The following is a 26,290-nucleotide window of genomic DNA, read 5'->3' as shown; positions in this document are numbered from 1 at the left end:
TACTTGTAAAAAAAATAGGAATTGCAACTTATTTTACCGACTCACTGGAGGAAAGTTACAATTTTTCAACAAATAAAAATACAACGTACAATCTTAAGTCAGGCCTTTTTCTTTCCAGCATGCCCAGATGGCTCTTCAGTGGCCTTGCTCTTTACGCCTGGAGATGAAGACGATGTAAGCGAAGTCCTTAATCCCAGCTCCATCTCCATCAATCCTTCCTCATCCATTACTTGCCAATCCTCTTCATAAATATTTCACATCTTGGGAGACATCTTCACCCCTGAATGAAAGCCCAATCTCCCTAATTCTGACCATCCTAAAACCCTGATTGAGGTGTCCTTTCTTTCATCAGTAAAGTTCCCATCTCTCAAGAGATTGACATGGAACTTAGAGAAATTATCATGATTTTTTGCCAGATGGATCTCAGCACCCATTATTGGTCAGACATCAGCTCTAATTATGACAATGCTCATACTTTTCCTTTGTCTGAGCCCTTTTCACCATTTCATCCACTTCCCTTGACACTTTTTCGCTCTCAGCCTTTGTTTGAAATTTTTCCTTTTAATTCTTTCAGTTGTGTTCAAGGGAATGAAGGTACTGAGATCTGCATCTCTGGCAGCTTTGGATTTCTTGACTGGTGCCTTGGGCAACCCTTGATTTTCTTCCTATAACATGCTCCAGAGCAGTTGCATTTCTCCTTACTTGTTGCTGGATTTTTTCAGTTCCTATCTTCTCTAAGCATAAGATCCAGTATGCTTAACCCTAGATTTCAGAATCATAAACTTGTTCATCCGGAGCATACATGGATCGAATATAGACATCATCCAAGCATCCAGACATTTCTTCAGCCTGGGATCATCCTTCATCTTCTTGTATACTTCAATTTGTACGCCCAACTACCACGTTGTAAGAATCTAGAGTCTCATGCCTGGCCATATCCAACTGGTGAGCAATCAAGTCATCTTTTAAATTTTTCTTGAAGATTTTGATTAAGATGCACTCTTGCTCCAGTCTCTTTGCTTTGGCCTCATCAGCAGATACATACTCATCTGCCTCATTTGTTGGTTCCCCAGATACCACTTTCTTGCTTTTGAGACTTTTCATTGTAGTAGTGATATCTGGGAACTCTTCAAAACTGGCTCACTGGAATCAGTACCATCACCTCTTCCTCAACATGTCCACTGGCTTCAGTACCAGTGACATCTTCACCAATCACCTTCTTCTTCCAACCTCTATCTTTTTCTTAAGATCAACCTTCTCAGTTCCAGAGCCAAAACCTTCCCCCTTGGAAGCATCTCCAGTCTGAAGATGATTCCACACCTGGTCCAGTGTATGTCGTTCAGAAGAGTCAAATGTACGACCAGACACTGGAGCTATTTATTTAAATTTACCTCAACTGCATCACTTCCTTTTTGATTATCTCAAGATCCTGAGGAAAGTGGCGAGGCAACTAGGCGTCAATCATCTTCATAACTTCAGGCAACAACCCATCTCTGAGATTCCTAAGAAGAGTTTCAGACACCTCCTCAGTGATTTCTTTCAACATGTTTCCCCTGAATTTCCTAACAACTTCATCACTGAGGGTGCTGACTACTGAGTTTTTCTCCAGAGTTGGCCTGCTCTCCAGAGAGCTTATCCTGGTGGTTAGATTCTGAACATCACCAGCCAGACTTGCCAGAGGTTGAGCAACTTCAGTTTGAATGGCAGTCTGGACACTTCTTACCACATCCTCCTTGATACCCTGGATTGCAATTTGTATTGATTCAGATTTTTATTTGTAGCCATGACAAGTTCATCCAGCTTCTCAAAGACAATCTTCTCATTACCAGCAAAAACATTCATTTCTGACTTAAGATTATTGGAAATAACAGATTTGAAGTCAGAAATAACTTGAGAAGACGCCTGAAGTGATCTCTCCAGGTCCGCCACCTTATTAAAAGGCCTTGGACCTCGGTTGAAAAGAAGAGGAGAGACCACTGGAAGGATCGGTAGTTCTGGTGATAGATGATATGGCAACACCCTTGTGATACCTTCAGTTTGATGGGTGACTACCAGTGGTTCAGAATGTGGATTTTAGGAGCAGAAGTGAAGGTGATTCAAAAATTGTTGTGGTTGTTTGTTCTGGAAAGGGTGTTGGTGTATTTACTGGGGGTGGAGGAGGCATATCAGATAGAATTGACTGGGAGACATAGTGGATGGTGCGATCGATTTCTTTTTCTCCCAGAAAACTCATGTTAACATCAAAATCATTGTCCTCAGACAGTGGAGAATCAACCATATCCCAATCTGGGCCAGTTCCACCTGTCTGGTCCTCTACTTGAACATTCTCCACCCCAACATTCAGATCAATCTGAGCCACCTGCTCCAGATTCTCTTCTTCAGCCTGCCTAACTTGTTCCCCTTCAACGATTAGGGACCCATCAGCGGCCATGATATCCCCACTTTCAGCAGTAGCCACTTGAATGACAAGAGGTGATCCAGATCCTCTTTCTTGTTCACCACTTCCTTCTACTTGAACTGGGGCAGTCTCCTGACCCATTTCTCCAGAATCTTGATGAGTAGATTCTGGAATGGCTGACACAGGAACTCCGTCTCTCCTCAGACATCTAGTTTTATTTCTTGGCCTGGTGGGGTTAGTGGAATTTCAACAAAATTCACACCAGTCTGCTGAACATCTGGGCGATCTGGGAAATAGGTTGTACCCTTTCAGCATCAATTTCACCAACAATTTCCTCCTCATCATGAGGCTCACCAGCAACCTCCTCATCCGGTGATGATGCAAGTGCATCTTCTTGAATCCTGAACTGATAAAGCATCACCGATGGGATGTCGACCTCAGTGGGAGATGAGGTCAACTGGTTAAGGTCCCTCAAGTATTCACACATCGAAAAATGAGTTGTATTTACATTGTACTCATTCTTCAGGGCCCTTCTGAAGATGATGGACAGAAAGCGAATATATGGAATGAAGGCCTTCCTTCTCTTGACCCTCAGTCTGTCCACCAGATCATTGAAAAAGATTTGGGCAAAATCCACCCGGTATCCATGCCATAGGCAGTAAGCAATCTGGAGCTGTGTCTGGTTAATCTGATCCAGACCTCCAGAACTGCCACCCAAACACTCAACCAAATGAGTGAAGAAATACCTCCAAGAGTCTGTCAGCCTGCTCATATATACAGTGCCCTTCCTGAGCAGCTGACCATTCTCGTCCACAATCTCTGTGTGCCCCATCAGCCTGCACACCTCTCTGGTATTGATTCCAGATGGAATCTCTATGGGCATCTCATTTTCATCAAAATAATTCATCCTCAGAGCATCCCTGAGGGAATCAACAGTAATGGTGAAATGTTTGGTGCCTTGCTTTAGGGTGTAGTGGATGGATTCATCACTCTCCATGTACACAGCAGTATACCAGAATTCACATAGATATTCATGGTACATTTTGCCCGGATTAAGAGTTAGGGCACCATAGAGTGGGCTACTTAAGAAGAAGGTGTTCAACCTTCCCATGATAGAAGTGGTGGTATGATTTGTTGAGAGTTTTGCCATCCAGTTATTCATATTTATTCGAATGGCATCAGCAGAAAGAGATATATGTGATGCCTTCTTGACATTATCAACAGGGTTGTAGTTTGCAGCAAAGAGATTTTTAGGAGATGGTTTAGGAGCCATTATAGATATTATGAAAATGAAAGTGAAAGCTAAAATTTAATAAGACAGATGATGATGATTGGAGAGTAAATGAAGAAAGAAATAAATGAAGGAATTTGAAGATTTGGGAGTAAATGATTTTTCGAGATGAAACTGAAAGTGAAGGTAAATGCGAGTATTTATAGAGGAAAGAGAAAAATGGAATTCAAAACGGTAAGTTTGAAAAGTTCAAAACAACTTTGATCGGTTTTGACATCCGCATTTAATGTTTCCGATCACACATAAATGTATGACGGTTGACAGCCCACAAAAATACACACTAACACTTTTTGTCTTCCCAAGGTAACAAAAATCATCATTTAAATTGAATGTGTCATGCTACGTAAGCTGAACAGTAACTATCCAGATGAAAAATTTGTAAGGTTGGCATGCACTATCCTTAAAATATAAAAAAATGATTTGACACACAGACTCATTTTAATGCATCTGGAGGTTGACTGGACACTCCAGTTTCACTGGTGGATTAGGCCAGTAGAGCATGCATTAATGGTACACTGGAGGGACACTCCAGTAATTACCCAGATTGACCATTCTGGTAATCCTCAAACACGCACATCAACTAATATAAACAAATGAGAGGGACACATTTACAAAGCAACAAAAGTTACTTCAAACATGCACATCAACTTATCCAGTATTAATGAGAGGGACACATTTACAAGGTACTAGAAACATTTTTCAGAAAAATTTGTCCAGTGAGAAAATAAATTCCCTTTAAAACTTAGATATTTAAAAAAGTTTGGTCTGAGTCTTTCCCCCTGGAATGGTGATCCATAAATCTATCAGTGCAAAGATAGTATCACAAAGGCGTTCGATAGCTTTACTGGCATAGATTTATAAATCTGGAATCAGAGAACCTTGCCAGTGTCTCAAAGGCGTTCATAACAAGGTTCCAGATTAAGGGCTCAACATTCCCAACTCACTGACAAGATTTTGAAAAGTTTTCTCATCCAAAGGTTTTGTAAAAATGTCAGCAAGTTGTTTATCAGTGGGAATAAAGTGGATTTCAACATCATTCTTCATTACGTGATCGCGAATAAAATGATACCTGATATCAATGTGTTTCGTCTTGGAGTGCATGACTGGATTGTTTGAGATAGTAATGGCACTGGTATTGTCACAAAAGATAGGAGTCTTTGAATACTTAATACCATAATCAAGCAACTGGTGCTTCATCCAGAGTATTTGAGCACAACAACTGGCTGCAGACACTTATTCTGCTTCAGCAGTGGATAAAGAAACTGAAGTTTGTTTCTTACTGGTCCAGCTCACCAGTTTGCCACCAATGAAATGACATCCACCTGTGGTGGATTTCCTGTCTATCTTAGAACCTGCATGATCTGAATCTGAATAACCCAATAGATCTAAGCCTTCAGAATGCGCTTTACAGCAGCCAGATGAGATTCTTTTGGGTTAGACGGATATCTGGCACAAAGACATGTTGCAAACATTAGATCTGGTCTACTGGCAGTTAAATACATTAGTGAACCAATCATACCTCTATAGGCAGTGGTGTTCACTGGCTTCCCATCAGGGTTTGAATCTATTGTTAAAGGTGCAGAAATAGGAGTTGATTTTATGGGTGAAGAGTTCATATCGAATTTTCTTAAAATATCTCTAACATATTTTTCTTGATTAATAAAAATACCATCACTGGTTTGTTTAATCTAGAGTCCAAGAAAAAATGTTAATTCACCCATTAAACTCATTTCAAATTTTGAAGACATGATTTTTGAGAATTTCTTGCACAAAGATTCATCAGTAGAACCAAAAATAATATCAACATAAACTTGTACCAACAGTAGATTACCTCTTTCACGAAGAATAAATAAGGTATTGTCAATTGCACCTCTTTTGAAACCATTTTCTGATAAGTGTTTGGTCAGAGTATCATACCAGGCTCGAGGGGCTTGTCTGAGGCCATACAGCGCCTTGTCCAGACGATATACCCAATGTGGATGCTTTTCATCAATGAAGCCTGGAGGTTGCTTGACAAAAACTTCTTCTTCTAATTCTCCATTCAAAAATGCACTTTTTACGTCCATCTGGTAGACCTTGAATTTATGATGAGCAGCAAAGGCTAAAAACATTCTGATGGCTTCTAACCTTGCTACTGGTGTGAATGATTCTTGAAAGTCAAGGTCTGTCTGGACATACCCTTGTGCCACCAACCTGGCCTTATTTTTGACCACATGACCATCTTCGTCAACTTTATTCCTGAAGACCCATCTGGTTCCAAGTGGTTCTTTCTTGCCAACTGCAGGAGGAACCAGATTCCAAACTTTATTTCGTTCGAACTGGTGAAGCTCTTCTTGCATAGCTATCACCTAGCTTGGGTCATTCAATGCCTCGTCAATCTTCTTAGGTTCCATCAGTGACAAGAAGCTGACATATAAACATTGTTCACTAGAGGCACTTCTGGTCTGAACCCCTCTACTGGAGTCACCGATAATCTGGTTGATTGGGTGAGCTTTTGTCCACTTAGAGTATTGACCAGGATTGTTTCTTACAACAATATCATTGCAAAAATTCAATTGATTCTCTGGAGTAGGATCTTGCCAGACAACTTCAGCATCTTCATCAGAATCTGTAAGATCACGATTTGCATCATGAAATTCTTCATTTAAAAGCATTTCTTGGATTACTGGCTCAAGATCAATTGAATCTGATACAGGAGGAGTAGTACGAACATCTGATCCAATAACAAGTTCAGAGGGTAGTTTGAAACTTATTGAAGGATAGAATGAAGTATTACTGGAAGGTTTTTCAAATTGCACTGGTTCCAAGTCAGGATGATTGGAAGCATCTTCAGATAAATCTTTATTGTAGTTGATAGGATCAGATTCACCAAAGATAATTGGACTTTCTGAGGGAAAAATAAGGGTTGGACTTTTATTGATTGCTTCATTTGACTCATCAAATGTGACATGTATTGACTCCTGGACCTTTTCCAGTCTCTTGTTGTAGACTCAGAAGGCTTTGCGAATGGCTGAATATCCTAAGAAATATCTCTCATCAGCTTTGGCATCAAATTTGCCTAACTGACTGGAGTCGTTCAGAATGTATACTGGACATCCAAAAACGTGAAAATAACCAATATTTGGTTTTCTATTTCTCAATATTTCATAGGATGTTTTCTTGTGTCTCTTCACATATACTGAGCGATTTTGTGTACGACAAGCGGTTCCGATTGCTTCAGCCCAGTACATTTTAGGAAGACCAGATTCAGCAAGCATACTCCTAGCAGCTTCTACCAGCGTTATGTTCTTTCTTTCCACAACTCCATTCTGTTCTGGTGTATGTGCTGATGAGAAATTCTGGGAGATGCCAGTGTCAGTGCAGAATTTCTCCAGAGTTGCATTCTGGAATTCTGTTCCATTATCACTTCTTAACTGACACACTTTTCGCTTGTATTTGAGTTCAATTTGCTTGATAAGAGCGATGATATCAGCAACAGTTTCATTCTTTGATCTAATAAATATTACCCAACAATATCTGGAGTATTCATCAACAACTACCAGGGTATATTTCTTACCAGCACGAGTCTGAACATTCACTGGACCAAAGAAGTCCATATGAAGCATGTGAAGAGGTTCAGATATGTTAAAATTCTGTTTTGTTTTGAAACTGTTGCATTTCTGCTTCCCCATCTCACATCCTGGACATGGCCTTTCCTTTTTGAAGGAGACAGAAGGTATCTGCAAGTTGTTTTCTGGACAACTTGTTGATATTTTTGAAATTTAAATGGGACAACCTTTTATGCCATAGCCAGTTTGTGTCTTCATCAGCCTTGGTATAGAAACACTGCTTTGAAGGAGAGCTTTCCATATCCATTATGTACACATTCCCTTTCCTGGGAGCAATCAATACTACCTTCCAATCCTTATTAAATACGATGCCTTGAGAGATGTTGAATAACACCTGGTAGCCATCATCACACAACTGGCTCACACTTATGAGATTGTACTTCAACCCATTTACATAAGCCACTCGTCTGAATTTGACTTGACCGTTGTTCAGGATACCATATCCCTCAGTCTTTCCAGAACCATCATTTCCAAAAGTAATGGAGGGTCCGTCTGAAACTTCGAACTCCTCCAGCAGGGTCTTACATCTGGTCATTGTCCTGCCAGCAGCGCTGTCAAGATACCAAATATATTTCTTTCGATCGCCCTGCACATCCACCAGATTTTTAGTTTAATGGTTTGCGAACCCATCGACTGATGGGTTCTCTGGATCCACATGGATGGATCCCAGCAGGTATCTGGTTGATTTCACTTTCAAAAATAGTGGGTTTCTCAGTAAACACCACTGGAGCTGTTAGTTTTGAAACCTTTTTCTTTTGCTTATCAATAGATGTGCTCGATTTTTCTTTCTTTGAGAAAGGTTTTGTATTTTGTTTAGGGCCATATAAAGTACCCTCAAAATTGTTAATTCTTGCATTACAACTTTGAACTTGTCGAGCCAGTAGTTAAAACTGACTCTCTAACCTTAAGAAAATATTTTCTTTAGATGACACCATAGCCTTTCCAGTTGACTGTACTTTTGGCTTAGGTGGAGGAACAACATTCTTCTTTTTCTGAATCTGGGGTTCTTTAGAAGATGATTGAGGCAAAGGTTTGTTCTGCTTAACCTTCTTGACTGGAGCATTCATCTGTAGAGCTCCAGTCTTAACCTCAGACAATTGAACAGGAGGAATAATACAAGTTTTGGGTGTTGTTGGTTCATCATAGATGGTGCTAGGTTTTAACACTTCAGGCAGTCGATCAACAACAGGTGTTAATGCAGCAACATTAACATCACCCCTAGATATGCACGTTTTTGGGAGGGGTACTGGTTACGTGCAGCATCATATGGTTTCTTGGTCTTAAACCATGACTGGATAACAAGTTTTTCTTTTGAGAAAAGATTTTCCAGTTCTTCCTTTTCTTGGACCAGTTGTTCAGTAACCAAAACTTGTGCTTTGAAAGCTAGTTCAATATCTTGCAATTCTTTTAACTTAGATTGTAAGTTTGTTATTTCAGAAAAATCTGTTTCAAAATTATTTGACATTTCTAAACGAACAGTTTCTACAAACATTAAATCAGAGTTTAAAGCTTTAGCAATGTCCAACTTTAACTCAGGATCAATTTCTTTGTCATAATTTATTACCTTTTTAATGACAATGTCCACCCATCTTCCAGATGTGACATCTTCTTTCACCAGATGCTCTTCATCAGCTAGAGCCATGTAACAACAATCTCTTTCCTCTTCATCATCGACTGATGAGTCATCAGAGGGAACCCATTCTTCTTTTGCCACCATGCATTTATTATTATCTTTTTCTGCAGACATGAGAGCAATTTGAGCCTTAAGCTTTTTGTATTTAAATCTGTAGCTATCATCAGGCTTGTTATAAGAAGGTGATGGACCAGATTGTGAGACCAACTGATTGGACTTGCACTCTTTCATGAAGCGACCTTTTCTGCCACACTTAAAGCATGTCGAATTGGTCTTATCAGTGGAAGAACTGTGTGCATTGTGTCCAGTGGGTCTGTTAGCTCTGGCTTTGAAACAGTTAAACGTTTTAGCCATCATAGCCATTAGATCATCACTGTCAGTTTCATCATAATCTGGAGAGATATTATTCATGACTCCAGAATCCATTAATTCAGACATCATCTTCTTCATAGAAAATACATTCTTGGAAGACATTAATGCTGCACATGGTGGTTCAGTATGACTAACCACTGGGGAACTACTGGAAGCATGATTAATAGCATCTTTTTCTGCCTCAATTCTCTGGGCTTGATTCTCTTCAGTGAATCTGAAGGCTCCATACAAAGATGACAGAGTATGGGAATGCAAGGTTTTACCTTGTCTCAAGACCACGATCATATGAGACCATTTTGAAAGAAGAATATCACAAAGTTTTTCAAGAAGTATGTCCTTGTCCTTTTCTACCCCAAGCCCTCTTAACTGGTTTATGATAGACATGAATCTGGTGCAGGTACCAGTTAATGATTCATTGGGTAGGGCAAAGAATGACTCATACTTCTTATTTAAAGCCACTTTCCTGGTAACAATAGTATCATCACCACCTTCATACTGGTTCACTAGTTCATCCCACATGCTTTTGGCACTGGGATAAAGCACTAGTGTAGGAATTAGAGCTTCAGGAACGGCCCCGAGGATTGTTAGGTCCAGTTTAAGCTAAACTGGAGCTCTCCAGTGACATCTGGAGAGCATGAGGAATTGTCCGAAATATTAGAAGTCCAGTTGCATTGTACAGGTTTAGCAACTGATGACTTCCTCCAGTTGAGATCAGAAGACTAGAATCTGAAGACCTTCCAGTTGAAGTCAAAGACAACAAATGGAAGATAGAGATTGGCAATGGCAGCGAAGCCCAGTTGACAATCTACCAGATCAATCAACTGGAGAATCCTCCAGTGTAAATGCTCTTACAAAGCCTTACACTGATTACGAGGAGGACCTTTTTACTCTACATCCTTTTTAACCGGACAATGATATTGTCTTTGGATAAAGATACAAAGATGTAGAGTGGTTGAATAAAGTAACCTTTTGTCTTACTTTATTTAACACACACAAAGGATTATTTAAACAATACTTTTGTGTGCTGTCAACCATATTTGTACATCGAAGTTGAGATCCCCATGCTCAATCTTCGACTATAAATAGAGGTCCTTGCACAAGCATTTTTAACAACTTTGCAAATACATATATTCTGCAATATTGGTGAACTTGTGCAATATTCTCTCAATCGCAAAAAGAAACATTTCACAACTCTAAGTGTTTCGATTGTTTAGGAGAATTTCCAAGTTTAGATCAATTGTAATTCATGGGTTGTTAGGATATTTACACTCTTGTATTATCTTGGTTCCGCAACAACCTTGTATTTTATTTAAACAAGTAATAAATAAAATACACTTGAAAATTAGATATTGTCTCACCAGTTTATGTACTCGTCATTTATATTATTGCTTGTATTAATATTCTGTCACCTTAATACCTAATTCCAGTTAACCTGGTACACGATCAATCTAAACTGGTCACATCCAGATTAATTGATCGTGTTGCAAAGTTCACTCACCATCGACATAGAGGTGTCTTCAGCACCCATCTAGTAGTAGTTGGGACTAAAAAGGATCATGACTTTTAAGGTAGTGTCAATATTGACAAGTCTCCTTTCCTCTTCAGACCAATGTTCCTCTCTCTTTTCCCTCCCAGATCTTGCTCCAGTTGGATCAAGAAGTGGATTGAGAGGACTTCTAGTAATATAGGGTCCTTCATTTAAATTTTTAAGCATATTCCTCTCAATACCAGTAACATGTAATAACATCCTAGCCTCCCACGTGCCAAATTCATCACCATTCCCACTGAATTTGGGAACAGGAGTATTCAAGTAGTGCACATGCACGTGTGGAGAAGCAGGAATAGAAGGTGGTGGTGGTGGATTATTGTTAGCATGGTCATTGGTTTGTTCAAATTCATTTATGGGTGAAGGTCCAGCATTTAAAGGATTTCCTTGTGTATTCTCTGGGTTGGCCATCGAGAGAATGCAGATCTAGGCAAGTATGTTAGCCTTCTGCTCTGATACCAATTGTGAAGTCCCTCACTCAATGGTTTAACCCACAAGTGTAGAATAACAAGTCAAGTAATCACTAGAGATGACTAGTATTAAAGATCAAGTAAGCACTAGATAAGACTAGTATTACAATTAATATAAATACAAGAATATATATAATGTAATACGTACTTAAACAATACAAAAATAAGCAAATAAGTAAATGGTGAGACACAATGTAATTTTCAAGTGTATTTTATTTATTGATGTTAAATAAAATATAAGGTTGTTGCGGAACAAGATATTACAAAGTAAGTATCTAAGCAACCTATGAATTACAAGTGATCTAATCTTTGCTAAATAAACTCTTTGATCGAAATACTTAAAGTTGTGAAGTATAACTGTTTGGATCGAGAGTATTTGAGCAAAGGCACCAAATTGCAAAAGTATATCTATATGTGTATTTTGGACGAGGAAGTGACTTGGTATTTATAGGCAAAAAAAATAAATATAATATTCTTTTTGCCGTACAAATATGGTTACATGCATTTAAGGAAATTACATTAATTCTTTAAAAACATTGATTAAAGTACAAGAATAAAGTCACATGACAGTGACTTGTCTTCTAATTAACCAACCACCTTTACATGCGTGTAAGGCTTTTAACAAAGGACTAATGGATTGTCTGGTTAAAAGCATGTAAAGGCATAAAATCAATTTCTCGTAATCAGTGTTCAGACTTGTAAGGTCTAGAACACTGACAAGAACTCCAGTCAGGAGATCTGGTAAGTCTTCCAGTGAGCTCCGCTATTTGTCAGACTTCTTTGTTCAGACTTCAGTCTTCGACTTCAGTGAGAATGTTCTTCAGTGGAAAGATCTTGAGTGGAGTGAAGTCCAGTAAACCAATCTGGTGGAATCCAGATTTCTGTACAAGTAAATGGTTCACTGGTCTTGACATAATTTCTGGACAAATCTTCAGAGGGCTCCAGTAGTTACGTCTGGAGAGAGTCCAGTAAATCTGGACCTAACAAGAGAAGATCAAGATTTAGAGAGTCATCGTCAAATCAATATGTTTGTTGAGAAGATTCAAAGTCAAAGTTGATACAAGACATTGAAGACAATGAGAAAGCTTCAAAGTCCTATCAACATTGAAGATTTTCAACAAATGGGCTCATCATGTTTATTTAAAGATCTAAGACAATGCGCATTTACAATTCAACACCAAGGGAGAGATTGTTAGAAATATAAATATGGTGTTAAATTGTAAATTAGTTATTGTGGAAGGGGTTTTAATGTTAAGTAGATGAAATGTATAAATACCCCTTCCTTAACCATTTTGTAATAAGCCTTGATTCATAATTCCATACATCCGTCTCTCTAACCTTATTTTCTCTCTCTAACTTCATCTTCAACCTCTCATCACCCACACACACTAACACACACATTCCACCATTGTTATCTCAATTAAGCTCATTATCATTTATTAGAAACCCACATGAACAGTAAACCCTTTTGTTCTTATCTAACAAGTAGAAATCATAATTAATGCAAGCATTAATTATATGTTAGTATCATGTGATGAATCGAAAACCATAAACCAAATAACCCTCTGAAAGGGTTTGGTCGACTTTTTATGAGAGAAAGAAAGAGAGGATTTCTTATATGTATTGTTTGTATAAAACCCTTGGAATTAGCCCTCTATTTATAGGCTAATATGTAAGGGTTTTTACCATGGTGGACAAGCAATCCTAAAGGTTCTAGAACCCTCAAAATTTAGGAAACAACTCTAATTCCTAAATTTAATCCAACACCTCTTTTTTTATTTAATTAAATCCAATTAACCCTTTAATTAGTTTAATTAATTATTTGTGATTATATTTTAATTAACATATTACTTTAATATACTAATTAATAATATAGAGTTACCGTGTCATTTCGTGTGACCCCGTAGGGTTAAATTATTTCTGGACATACGTTTATAGTTAACATGATCACACTCTAACAGCTCTCACTTGAGCATGTTTATTTATAAAAGTAATAACATTGGTTAGTGTATAGCAACATGCCAATGCTCCCGGAAATATTTAAGAGTAGTTTCTTAAATTTTGTCAATTTGAAATGACTTAGTCTTTAATATCCCTTTGTTCAGATACCCTTGTTAATTATGAATATGGATCAATGTTATTTCATAAATTAACGATTATGTTTCTCATTTCTACAATTATTCAAGATTGACAAATTAGTCAAGATATCCTCTTGAGTTCATCTGGGTGTAGCCACACATACATCTTAAATTAGTTAATGAAGGCGCCAAATGGTATCATACTTCAGTTACAAATTGAAGGAACAAATCCTATATTGACTACAAGTGTCTGGCCATGTCATTTCTTGACATTTCCGAAAATAGCCCTTTATTACTACCTTAATCAGGATATTTAGGAACTATATCTCTATAGATCTTGATTCCAAGTATAAATGGTGCTTCACCCAAGTCTTTCATAGAAAAACAATTTCCAAGATAAGATTTAACATCTTTCAACATTGGAATGTGATTTTCTATTATCAATATGTCATATACATACAAGACAAGGAAAGTAACATTACTCCCACTAGCTTTGCGATATACACATGGCTCATCAGGGTTTTGAGCAAAACCAAACTTCTTGATTTCCTCATCAAACCTTTTATTCCAACTTCTTGATGCTTTCTTCAATCTATAAATGGACCTTTGAAGTTTGCACACTTTGTTGGGATGATTTGGATCGATAAAACCTTTTGGTTGCACCATCATCTAGAAAAGCATTCAAGAAAGCGGTTTTGACATCCATTTGCCATATCTCATAGTCATAGTACGCCGCTATGGCTAAGATGATCCTAATAGCTCTAATGTCCGGAACGGGGGAAAAAGGTTTAATCATAATCAACTCCAAAACATTGAGTATAACCTTTCGCCACAAGACGAGCTTTATAGGTGTACACATTTCCATCCATGTCGGTCTTCTTCTTGAAGATCCATTTACACCCAACGGTTCTACCATTTGGTGGAAGATCAACCAATCTCCAGACTTGATTATCTTTCATGGATTTCATTTCCACATTCGCAGCTTCAAGCCATTTGTCATATTCCGGATCTGATAATGATGCATTGAAATTAGGAGGTTCATTCAAATCTCCTACTACGTGTTCTTCAGATTCAATCATAAGATTTAATCTTTCATGAGCACATATTGTCCTTGAAGACCTATGAAGTGGAATCGCTTCATCTTCAACTTGATGCTCATCAAGTTCAACAATCCTCCTACTGTCCTTTTGAGATATGAGTTGCTTTTTGTGAAGTCCCTCACTGATGGTTTAACCCACGAGTGTAAAATACAACAAGTCAAGTATGCACTAGATGAGGACTAGTATTTACGTAAATATAAATGCAAGAATATAAATAAGTAAATACAACATTTAAGAAATAAATAAGCAAGTTAAATGAGGTGGAATACGAAAGTAATTTTCAATGTGTATTTTATTTATTGATGTATAAACAAAATACAAGGTTGTTGTGGAACCTAGATAATACCAAAGTAAATATCTAAACAACCTTATGAATTACAAGTAATCTATACTTGCTAAATAATCTCCTTGATCGAAATACTTAAAGTTGTGAAGTATAACTGTTTGGATCGAGAGTATTTAGACAAGTTCACCAAATTGCAAAAAGTAATTTGAAAGAGGAAAATGACTTAGTATTTATAGGCAAAATAATCTCTACAGTGATTAATCTGCTGTACAAATGTGGTTTGGAGCATTTAAGGAACTTTGGTATTTTCTTTAAGTGCAATACTAAAAGTACAAGGATAAAGTCACATTCTATAGTGACTTGTCACCTTTTAGCCAACCACCTTTACACGCGTGTACAACCTTTACAAGGCACAAAATAGATATCTGAGTAAAAGCGTGTAAAGGTGTAAAGTCAATTTCTCGTAATCAATGTTCAGACTTGTAAGGTCTAGAACACTGACAAGGACTCCAGTTGTTGATCTGGTAAAGTCTGCCAGTGGGCTCCGCCATATGTCAGTCTTCTTCTTCAAACTTCAGACTTTGTCTTCAGTGAGAATGTTCTTCAGTGGAGTAGATCTGGACTGGAGTGAAGTTCAATAAGCAAATCTGGAGGACTCTAGATTTCCTGTACAAGTAGACGCTTACTGGACTTCCATAATTTCTGGACAAATCTTCAGGATTACTCCAGTCTTCAAGTCTGGAGCTAGTCCAGTAAAAACTAGACCTAACAAATTCCCCCTATTTGTTTAGAAATTATGCAAGGTTTTTCAAGCTTCTATCTATACAATTATATGCTTGAAAAAACTTGAGAAATTTGACTAAGTCTAGATTTTGTTACTGGAAGATACCTTATAGATCATCAGTGTTTCCAGTTTCATCTTTTCGTTCTATCTTAGACTTAATTTGATCATATACTTGTGAAAATAAATTGCAACATTAATGACATTACATCTTTTGCAATAAGTTACAATTATATTTACATACAACAAGTAAAATGAGAAAAATAAAGAGCCAGGCTTGTCTCTTTGGAGCACTTCCACCAGCTTCTTTAGTAGCCTTCCTCTTAAAGCTTGGAGAGTCTTCTGGTTTCCTCATTCCCAGAGTGACTTCCATCATCATGATCCTACCATGCTCTTCTCAATCCTTTTCATAAAATACCTCACATCAACAGAAATAAGCTGAGGATTTTTCTTGAAGTATAAGCCAATTTCTCTGAGTTCAGACCACCCAAATGCCCTTACTGACGTACTTCTTCTTTCATCAGTGAAGTTTTCTTCCCTTGTCAGTTTTACATAGAACTTTGAGTAGACTTCATGGTCTGTGGCCAATCTAATTTCTGCAGCAATGATTTTCCTGGCATCGGCTCTAAAGTGCATTCTTTCATTGTATTCCTGCCTACCTTTGCCAGTCTTACTTCTTCTTCAGTTTCTCTAGAAATGCCTTGTGAATTTGCAACTCTTTGTAATTGAGTCCTACTTATGCTCCTGGACACATCCAGAGGAATGAAGTTGCTTAGATCAGCATCTCTCTCTGCCTTTGTTCTCCTTGGTGGCTTAGATACACCCTTCATCTTTTTCCTGTATTCATTTTCCAAGGCCAGAGCATTCCTTTTTGCTTTTCTCTGAAGCTCAATCAACTCATCGTTCCTGACAGCAATCAATTCAAGTATACTCACCTCATAAGTTTCAGCATCGTACATCTGCTCATCTTGAGCGTATACAGAACGAAGGCGAACATCATCCATTACTTCCAGACACTTAATGACTCTGGGATCATTCTTCATATATCTATACACATCAATGTGCACACTAAGACGGCCAGCATTGAAAGTATCCAGTGTTCCTCTTTGTGCCATATCCATCTTATGTGCTTCCCAGTCATTCTTCAGGTTTTGTTTCCAAATGTCAATTAATATGCACTCCTGCTGAAGTTTCCTTGATCTTTCTTCATCAGCATTAGGCAAGGAGGCAATAATATCCGTTTCTTCACCTTCTTTAGTATCTTTACCAGAAATGACATGAGGCTTTCTTTGCTTTTTGAATGTAGCCAAATCTGGGAAGTCCTCAAACTGAGGTTCTGACTCACCAACTTCAGTACTGGCATCCTCTTCTTCATTCTGCACACTGGCATTAGTACCAGTTGCTTTTTCCATACAAGCCTGAGCAATGGCTTCAGTGCCAAGTGCTTTCTGAATCATTTCTTCTTTTGTCTTGGTAATTTCATCAGTACCAACCTTCAACATGCTTTCTCCCTTAGAATGACCACCAGTCCCAGACTTGAGGGCATTCCACACATCTTCCAATTTGTTCCTATCAGAGGACCCAAAAGTTTTACATTCAGGGGTCATGATAGCCACAGACGTTTTTAACTGCTCAAAGTCTCTTCGAAGAGTTTGGACTTCAGAGACCAAGTCCTTTGGCATTTCATCTTTTATTATTTTCTTAACTTGTGGTAACAAACTATCCATAATAGTCCTCAACACTGACCCATATATTTCTTCGGTAACTTCGTTCAGCATGTTAGCTCTAAATTTTCTGGTAACCTCATTACTAGTGTTGCTGACAACTGAATTCCGGTCAAGTGTTGGCCTTCTCTCCATATTTTCAACTCTGGTCACCAAATTCTGAACTTCATCAGTCAAACTGGACAAGGGACTAGCAACACTTGTTTGAATGGCAGTTTGCACTGATCTGATCAACGTTTCTTCCAATCCCTGGACTGCCACTTGGATTTTCTCAAAATTGTTATTTGTGGCCAGTACCAGTTCATCCAGCTTCTCAAAAGCTACTTTCTCATTACCAGCAAAGACAAGCATTTTTGACCTCATATTATTTGAAAGTGAGGTTTTAAAGTCAGAAACTACATGTAAAGAAGTCTGGAGGGATCTTTCCAGGTCCGCCACCTTAGTGAAAAGGTCTTGGACCTCGGTTGGAAAACTGGTGGAAAGATCACCTGGAGGAGTCAATCTGGTGGCCTGAGATACTGGAGCTTCAACCCTTGTAATGTCTTCATTCTGGTTGACAGTCTCCAGTTCCACCAATGGTTCAGAAAATTGTTGAACATTTTGTGGAGAAGGGAGATTTGTTAGAGGTGGTGTTTGTGTTGATGATTCTGGTGGTGCTTGATTTTCATTTTGGATTGGAGAGGATGGTGGTGATGAAACTGTTGCATCTAATTCTTCAACAACTGTACTGGTGATATAACTGGGTGATCTTTCAATGTTTAAGTCATCATTACGAAGGAAATCCATATCTTCATCAAAGTCTTGATCAGAAATAGGAGACTCCATTTCAAAATCTGGCATTCCTTCTGCCAGTTGTTCACCTACACTTCTGTTTAAACCAATCCGGGCTTTCTGCCCCTCAACATTCACCTGGACATACTCATCCACTTGTGGCACATCCTGCTCCACAATCAAAGATCCATCCAGATTCATAATGTCACCAGCAGTCTGGGATTGGAATTACTAGAGGTGAGGCTCCAGTGACACCAGTTTGGCTTTCAATGTTTAGAGCAGACACAGTGGTTGCTTGCAAGTTCTCTCTTTCCTGTTGGGAGGAATCTGGATGGTTGGCTTCAGTATTACCGGAAATGACCAAATTTCCAGTAAGGGATGGTTGATGGAATAGAAAGGGAAGACTGCTCTGGATTAGGAACCTCTTGAGTTTCTTGAGGAACCATTTCAGCATTTTGTTCATCAGCAGTATTTCATCCTCATTTGCAACAACTTCCCTTCTAAAATTATTCATCATAGCTTCAGGAATATCAACCTCCAGATTATTTGACACCAAATGGTTCAGATCACTTATATACTCAGCCATTGAAAAATGACTCATACTACTTTCATAGTCTTCACCCAGTTCTCTTTTGAAAATAATAGACAAAAATCTAATAAATGGGACATTTGCTTTTCTTTTGTGTGTCCTCAGTCTATCAGCCAAATCATTGAACAAAATTTGGGCGAAATCAACCCTTAACCCATACCATAAACAATAAGCTATTAACAACTGGGTTTGATTAATCTGATCTAATCCTCCAGACTCACTTCCTAAACATGAAACAATATGAGTAAAGAAGTATCTCCACGACTCAGACAACCTACTCATATATATGGTACCTTTTCTCTTAAGAGCACCATGCTTATCAACAATATCTGTGTGTCCCATCTCCCAACACACCTGCCTATGATTTACTCCAGTTGGAAGATGAAGTGGCAACTCATTCACTGTCAAGTTATTCAGTCCAAGCGCCGTTCTGAATGAATCGACTGTTAATGTTAGAGGAACACTTCCTCTCTTCAAAGTATAATGAATGGTGGCATCATCACCATCCTGAAAGTGAGCCGTGAACAAAAACTCACAGAGATAACCATGATACATTTTGCCAGGATTCATGGTTAGGGCTCCATAAAGAGGAGAACTGAGAAAGAATACATTGAGTCGGCCAATGGGAGATTGCGGGTCATGAGTTCCGGCCAACTTTGCCATCCAATTATGCATATTGATTCTCATTTTATCAGTATCAATAATAATGCCAGGAGCTTGTTCAACACATTCAGGAGGATTGTATGTATTTGTTAAGAGGTTTCTTTCTGTGCTTGCTTGTTTGGGAGCCATTTGGAAATTGAGATTTGAAATTGAAAGTTAAAGGAATTTTAGGGTTTTGAAGAAAATGAAGAATTTAAGAAAGAATTTATGATAGGAATTTGCAGTTAATAAGAAAGAGATTGATGATTGGAATTGAAGGAATAAGTAAATGAAGGAGCTGTAAGAATTTGGGAGTTAAGATTTTTTAAGTAAATGTAAAAAGTGATAGGATTGGGGTATTTATAGAAGAAAGAGAAAATAACTATTGGATTTCAAAAGGTTATTTTGAATTTATACAAAACAGTTTTTCATCGGCTTTTGAGATCCGCATTAAATTCATCCATCAACAGTGATGTTTGACAGCCCACAAAACTCATTATTCAACTTTTTAACTTCCCAAGGTAACAAACCATCATTTTATTTGAAAACAATCTATGCCACGTAGGATAAAGATAGTTTCCCACTAAAGAAAATGTTGCTTACGTGGCATTATGAGGACCAAGTATTGAAATTGTTATGACTGACGAACCAAGACTCAATTTAATGCATCTGGAGGATGACTAGTCACTCCAGTTTCACTGGTAGATTAGTCCAGTAGAATATGCATTAATGGTATACTGAAGGGACACTCCAGAAACTACCCAGATTTGACCATTCTGGTAGTCCTCAAACACGCACATCAACTAATATAAACAAATGAGAGAGACACATTTACAAAGCAACTGAAGTTACTTCAAACATGCACATCAACTTGTCCAGTATTAATGAGAGGGACACATTTACAAGGTACTAGAAACATTTTTAGAAAGATTTGTCTAGTGAGAAAATAAATTAATAAATTCCCTTGAAACTTAGATAAAAAAAAATGTGGTCTGAGTCTTTCCCCCTGGAATGGTGATCTATAAATCTATCAGTGCAAAGATAGTATCACAAAGGCGTTCGATAGCTTTACTGGTATAGATTTATAAATCTGGAATCAAAGAACCCTGTCAATGTCACAAAGGCGTTCATAACAAAGGTTCCAGATTTATGGGTTCAACATTCCCAACTCACCAACAAGATAACGAAAAGTTTTCTCATTCAGAGGTTTAGTAAAAATGTCAGCGAGTTGTTTGTCAGTAGGGATGAAATGAATTTCTACGTCACCTTTCATAACATGATCGCGAATAAAATGATACCTGAGATCGATTGTGAGTCCCTCGATAGCTACAGATCGCTCTCGAGATCGTCTATTATTATGTCGTGAGTGCGGAATCCTCACGAGATAACTAGTTTGATTAGTTAACGTGTATATCGCTAATTATCAAGAAAATAATCAGCTGTATGATGCTATATTCGTTTCTATAAGCTATAGAACGAACTTAGTGGTCTGGTGTACGTGTATGTCGAATGTGTTTTTGTTTTTAGGGTATTCATTCGTATATATATGTTTCAGATCGAACTGGGCTTGTTGGGCTTTGTTCTTACGAACTTAGCTGCCCAGCCCATGTAACGAAGTTAATCTTCGTTTGTACCAAACGAAGTTTATCTTCGTTTGCCTCTAACGAAGATATTCCTTATCTTCGTTAGATGTAATACTTGGTTATATTCCTAAGTGTTTCATCTTAAGGAATCTTAACACATATTATGTTTGTATTTGTATAACACACAACAAACATCATACATAACATATATATAACACCAAAACATGTAATCGATCATTACCAAAACATAAAGTCCATAATCTATCAAGTACATATATATAGATACGACATAAAATAACATAATGTCTTAATCTAAAAGACAGATCAAATTTAAGTTGCTGTTGTCACATCAACGTGCATCAACAAACTCCCCCTTGACAGCAGCACCTTCGATTTCTTCAGTCTTCAAAATCTGATCATGCATCGAACAACAATCTTTTGCTATTCGCATGAATATCTTCATGTAAGCAGAGTTGAAGTATCTTACGATATCGACTTTCTTCATGCTTCCAAAATGGCAAGAACGAACACTTTGTATCGTATAACTTCCTTAGATCATTTCTTGAAAAGTTCACCAACTGCATCGGATCATACACTTTTCTCATCAAAATCTTCTTCTTATAGTCTGCATACATCTTTGCTTCACCAGAATTTCAATCAATTTCCCAATTATCCATCTTGTCCAAGACATCTTGTGCCCATTTCTTGGCAGGGATTTTGATCATACACTTAACATCATGTTGAACATACTCAACTATTTTATCTGGCTTGACCACACTTTTCTTCGATCTTGGTTCAATCTTAAAATTTGGTTTGTCTGAATCTTTAATATTCTTTCTCAACCAGAAATCATAACGAAGATTCTTACCAACAACATCAGCTAAACCATCATCACTTGGATTGATAATCCAATTATTTCCAAGTTCATGTAAATCTTCTTCACACAAACTCCTGAAATGTCTCTCACACCAAGCTAAGTACTGACAACCTTCTGGTCTTTTAAGAACAAACAACTTCAATTCATCATCATAAAACCAACTCCAGATGATTGTCTTGTACTTTGCAGCATCTTTGTCTGAGATACGAGTCCAATACAAATTTAGTTTCCACGTTTCCCTATGTACTATCCATTCATTAACTCTTTTCTCGGGAACATGTCGATCAACCATATGTAATGAATCATCATCTCTGAGAGGAACTGGAAAATCATTTGGATTGAATGTTCTTGTCACGTTAATCTCATAATCAGACGGAATCAATGCATCACCATTCTTAGCATACACAACAAAATGTAAGACTTGAGTTTGGCTACTGAATGGAACTTGAAACATTCTTTCCCGAACCTCTGATCTCTTATGATCCAACACTCTACTCTCTTCAATCGATGAATCTTCAGGAATTGAGTCCCATACTTCATCAAACCCATAAGGCTTCTTGAATATGTTTAGATTTGGTTCAGGAACAAATTCACCTTCCTCGAGCTCATCACCATCAAAGAATAAATCTGTATAATCTGGATCATCTATTTAAATTTACACAAAATGAACACCAGAATAGAAAGAATAATCATGATAATTATAATAAAGATGAAATGTAATTGTATTGAAATAAGATAGATTACATTTTCATTACACAAAATGTCATAACTTATTACACACAATCAAATATACATTCTATCTAAAAATCTTTATCATAATCAAAATTAGAAACCTGAATCATGAGGAGCACCAGAAGGACCAGCACCAGTACTAGAAGCACCAACAGCAGAAGTATCACCTCCTATCTCCCCCTCGATCTCTGCACCCTTTCCTTTATCTTCAACTGGGCAAGAAACATTCCTATCACCAGCATTATCAGCATCATCATCGTCATTCTGATGTCTTGATTGAACCGCTGACAATCTGCAGACCTCTTCAGGAACTTCTCCCCCTTGATTCTTGACCCAGTTGATCAAAAACATCAAGGCGACTCGAGTATCGTTGAGATCAGACTCCGAAGTACGAACTCGAGTCTCCAGAAGATCAACACGACGACCCAGCGAGGAATCAGAAGAAAGTCTGTACGATAAGGAAGGAGCCACCAGAGGACGTAAGACTGGTGCTTGTGAAACAACAGGAACAACAGCAACAGTTGGTCTTGGAGGATCAATCGGTCTTGGAGGATCAGTCATTGCTACAGAAGAAGCTTCAACAACTCGTCGACGCTTAATTCTGGTATATTGAAGTTCAACACCCCCTTGCCGTTTCACCGGACTAACCGAACTGGCTCTGTTCCTCGGATCTTCCATATCTTCAAAAATCTCACGCAATTCAGAATCATGCTGAGCTGCAACATCAGGATCAATCTCAGCAGCATAAGGAATGGAGTTAGCTGAATCTGAAACAGCAGGAACTGCATGACAAGCCTTACTTCTACGCTCTCTATGGAACGCAACACCCTCTTGATCAAACGACTGATGCGAATGATCGCTTTCAGAAGCAGCCGAGATATCATGAATCATCTTAGTTCGACGTTCAGAAGCAGCAGAATCATCTGTGTCTGTCTCATTTGTAGCAGCAGAACCATCGGAACTATCAACATCACCTCCATCATTTCCATCATCCGAACCATCAAACGCATCACTTGAACATATCATTCTCAAGACGAGATCGATAGTTTGGATTAATCAGGTGACCAAAAAGTGGTGGATCATGAAGACCAGCCACATTACTTGTATTGGCTTCAAGATCAGCAAAAAGATGCGAAGGCCAAGCATGAAGAACGTAGCGAGGACCTTGGTCATACACTAAGTCAGGACAAAAGTGTCTAACTATGGCCATAACAAAGCGAGGATACAAAAGAAATCTCTTCCTCCCCCTAGCATTAAGCTGATCAATAAACTCTTGATAAAAGTATCGTGAGAAAGGATAAGGTCAATTATATACCAATGCAACCATCTGCGACGCAATCTGAGCAGACAATTGATCAAAACCAGCCTTGCGATTGCTCAAACAGACGAGCAATGCATACGCCAGATATCTCCATCTTCCCGGAAAACCACTTTTGTCAAAAGGAAGTTTGACCTAGCCAACAAATCCCATTCTCTGAAAACATCGAAGAAGAAGTTCAAACTCATAAGTCATCTCTACGTCTTCCTCTTCTACTACTTCCAGTTCTGCTCCTAGATGCAAAATAGTACGAAGCAATTCAGCATTGAAATCAAAGGTGATGCCTTCAACAGTAGCACGTACAAAACTCTGCCCTTCAACCATGACTTCATGAGCAGTGGACCAAAAAGAATCGATATACTGCCTAACAAGTCTAGGCGAATCACAAAAAGCAAAAAATAATCGCGAGCGAGCAATGTAGTTAAACATTTCATGAAAATGTTCGCAATTATGCTGATCTGGATCAAGATTCAGTGCAAGATTATGTTTCTTCACAAACTGACGAGGAGCGAGAGCCATTTCTGCAAAACCAATCACAATATCGAAACAAGATAAATAATCACGATAAATGAATTGCAGAATTGAAAAACCTAATCAATAATTTCGCAAAGTAAAACTGCACAAAATTATTCAAACTGAACGAAAATAGGCACTAAATTCGTTAAGTATACAGAAACGAAGATAGAATTTAAATTCGTAAGCAATAACGAAACGAAGATAAATCTTAAATTCGTAAGAACTAAACTTAAATTTTCACCTAACGAAGTTTAAATTCGTAAGGTCTAAACTGGACATGCAAGTTCGTAAGTTATAACTTATCTTCTAAGTTCGTAACTTATAAACGAAATCTAATTTCGTTTGGACAGAAACTAAGTTCATAAGCATTGCTAAGAAACTAAGTTTGTTAAGCCTTGCTAAGTTCGTTCCTTATCAACTAAAGTCTAAGTTCGTAAGGCATAATCGAAAGTTAACTTCGTTTCTACCCAATTTAACTTCGTTCAATCCAAAATCTAAGTCCATGTTCACAAATCTAAATTCGTTTTGAACTAAAGTCTAAGTTTGTTTGCACAAGTCTAACTTCGTTTGGATAAACCTGTTAATGATTTCAATAATATATATATATAATCAAAACGAATCAAATCGAAGATATATAGAAAACCTAGATCGTTTTCGTGGACGAAAATAAGATCAAACACTTACTTAGATCACGGTTTGCAAAACAAAGCAAGAAAACGAATTAGATAGAGAGAAAAGAAAAGAGTTTGGGTTTTAGGGTTTTGCTTGAAAATAAAAGTAATCTTTGTTTTATGAAAAAGAAACGAAGAAAAACCCCTTTATATAGTGAAATAACAATGGGCCAACTATGGGTCGGACTAAACTCCACGAACGAAGTTATCCAAACGAAGATAGCCTTCGTTTGAACAAAATAGTTTCTAATGAAGATAACAGTTATCTTCGTAAGAACAAATCAAAATTAGAAAATATTCCAGATTTCAGTAAGTTTCTGAAAATTTTTCAGATTTTCATCCAAGCAATCTTCCAAAACACGACCCTTCATCGCAATCTGTACATAGCAAAAACTCGTTAGAAAGCAACCTGTTCATGCCTTGTACTAAAAACGTGCTTATCACCCAAATTCATAATCATAATGTAAGTATATAACCGAACATTATAATCTTGAATGAAAACCCATGGTTTAAACACTAACCATAAACAAACCTGAAAATAATCAATTTATATATGAACCTCATTACCAATGACGATTATGACACCGAGAACTTCCTTTGATCATGGATATGCGTGACGGCAAACCATCTTGAAACACTTAAGTCCCATACTAGATGTCGTCTATAAAACTAACAAACAATGAACTATCCAACAAAAATTCACTGAAGAACTTAGTAAAGTTTCCAAAAGGATATCATAAATCACAGCATGAAATTCAAAGAAAACAAATATCAAATTTGATTATTTTCATTAAATACATGAATCATAAAATAAATAACTATTCCACAAACAAGTTCATGTATTCATCCTTCACATGCTCCAATATGCATCACAAATATTATCACTACACACCAAGGATCTTATCGTCATGATATCATCCGCGTAAATAACAATGTAGTAACAGAAATCAGCACTCCAACTTTATCTTCTTAACCTGAACACTGCACACTTACCACAGAACTCATCAACGCATTGAGAACAAAACAGTATAATGCAGAAAATTCAAGCTACAAATACTCTCAATCAGGTTTAACAAATATGAAATAACTTAAAAATCTAACAAAAGATCAAGGGAATTCATTTCTTGTCAAACCCTAAAATGTCACCAAGTTATTAATCAAATACTTAACTTGTTACAAAATAACTTTGACATTTCACATAACACTTGAAAGATCATTTTCTAAACTTAAACAAATTAATGTCCATATTAGAAAATCTTCTTTGTAAACAAACTACACATCCTCATTAAAATTCATATGAAGGA

Source organism: Erigeron canadensis, chromosome 6 (assembly GCF_010389155.1).
Source record: "Erigeron canadensis isolate Cc75 chromosome 6, C_canadensis_v1, whole genome shotgun sequence".
NCBI classification, from domain to species: domain Eukaryota; kingdom Viridiplantae; phylum Streptophyta; class Magnoliopsida; order Asterales; family Asteraceae; genus Erigeron; species Erigeron canadensis.
This window is presented reverse-complemented; position numbering follows the sequence as displayed.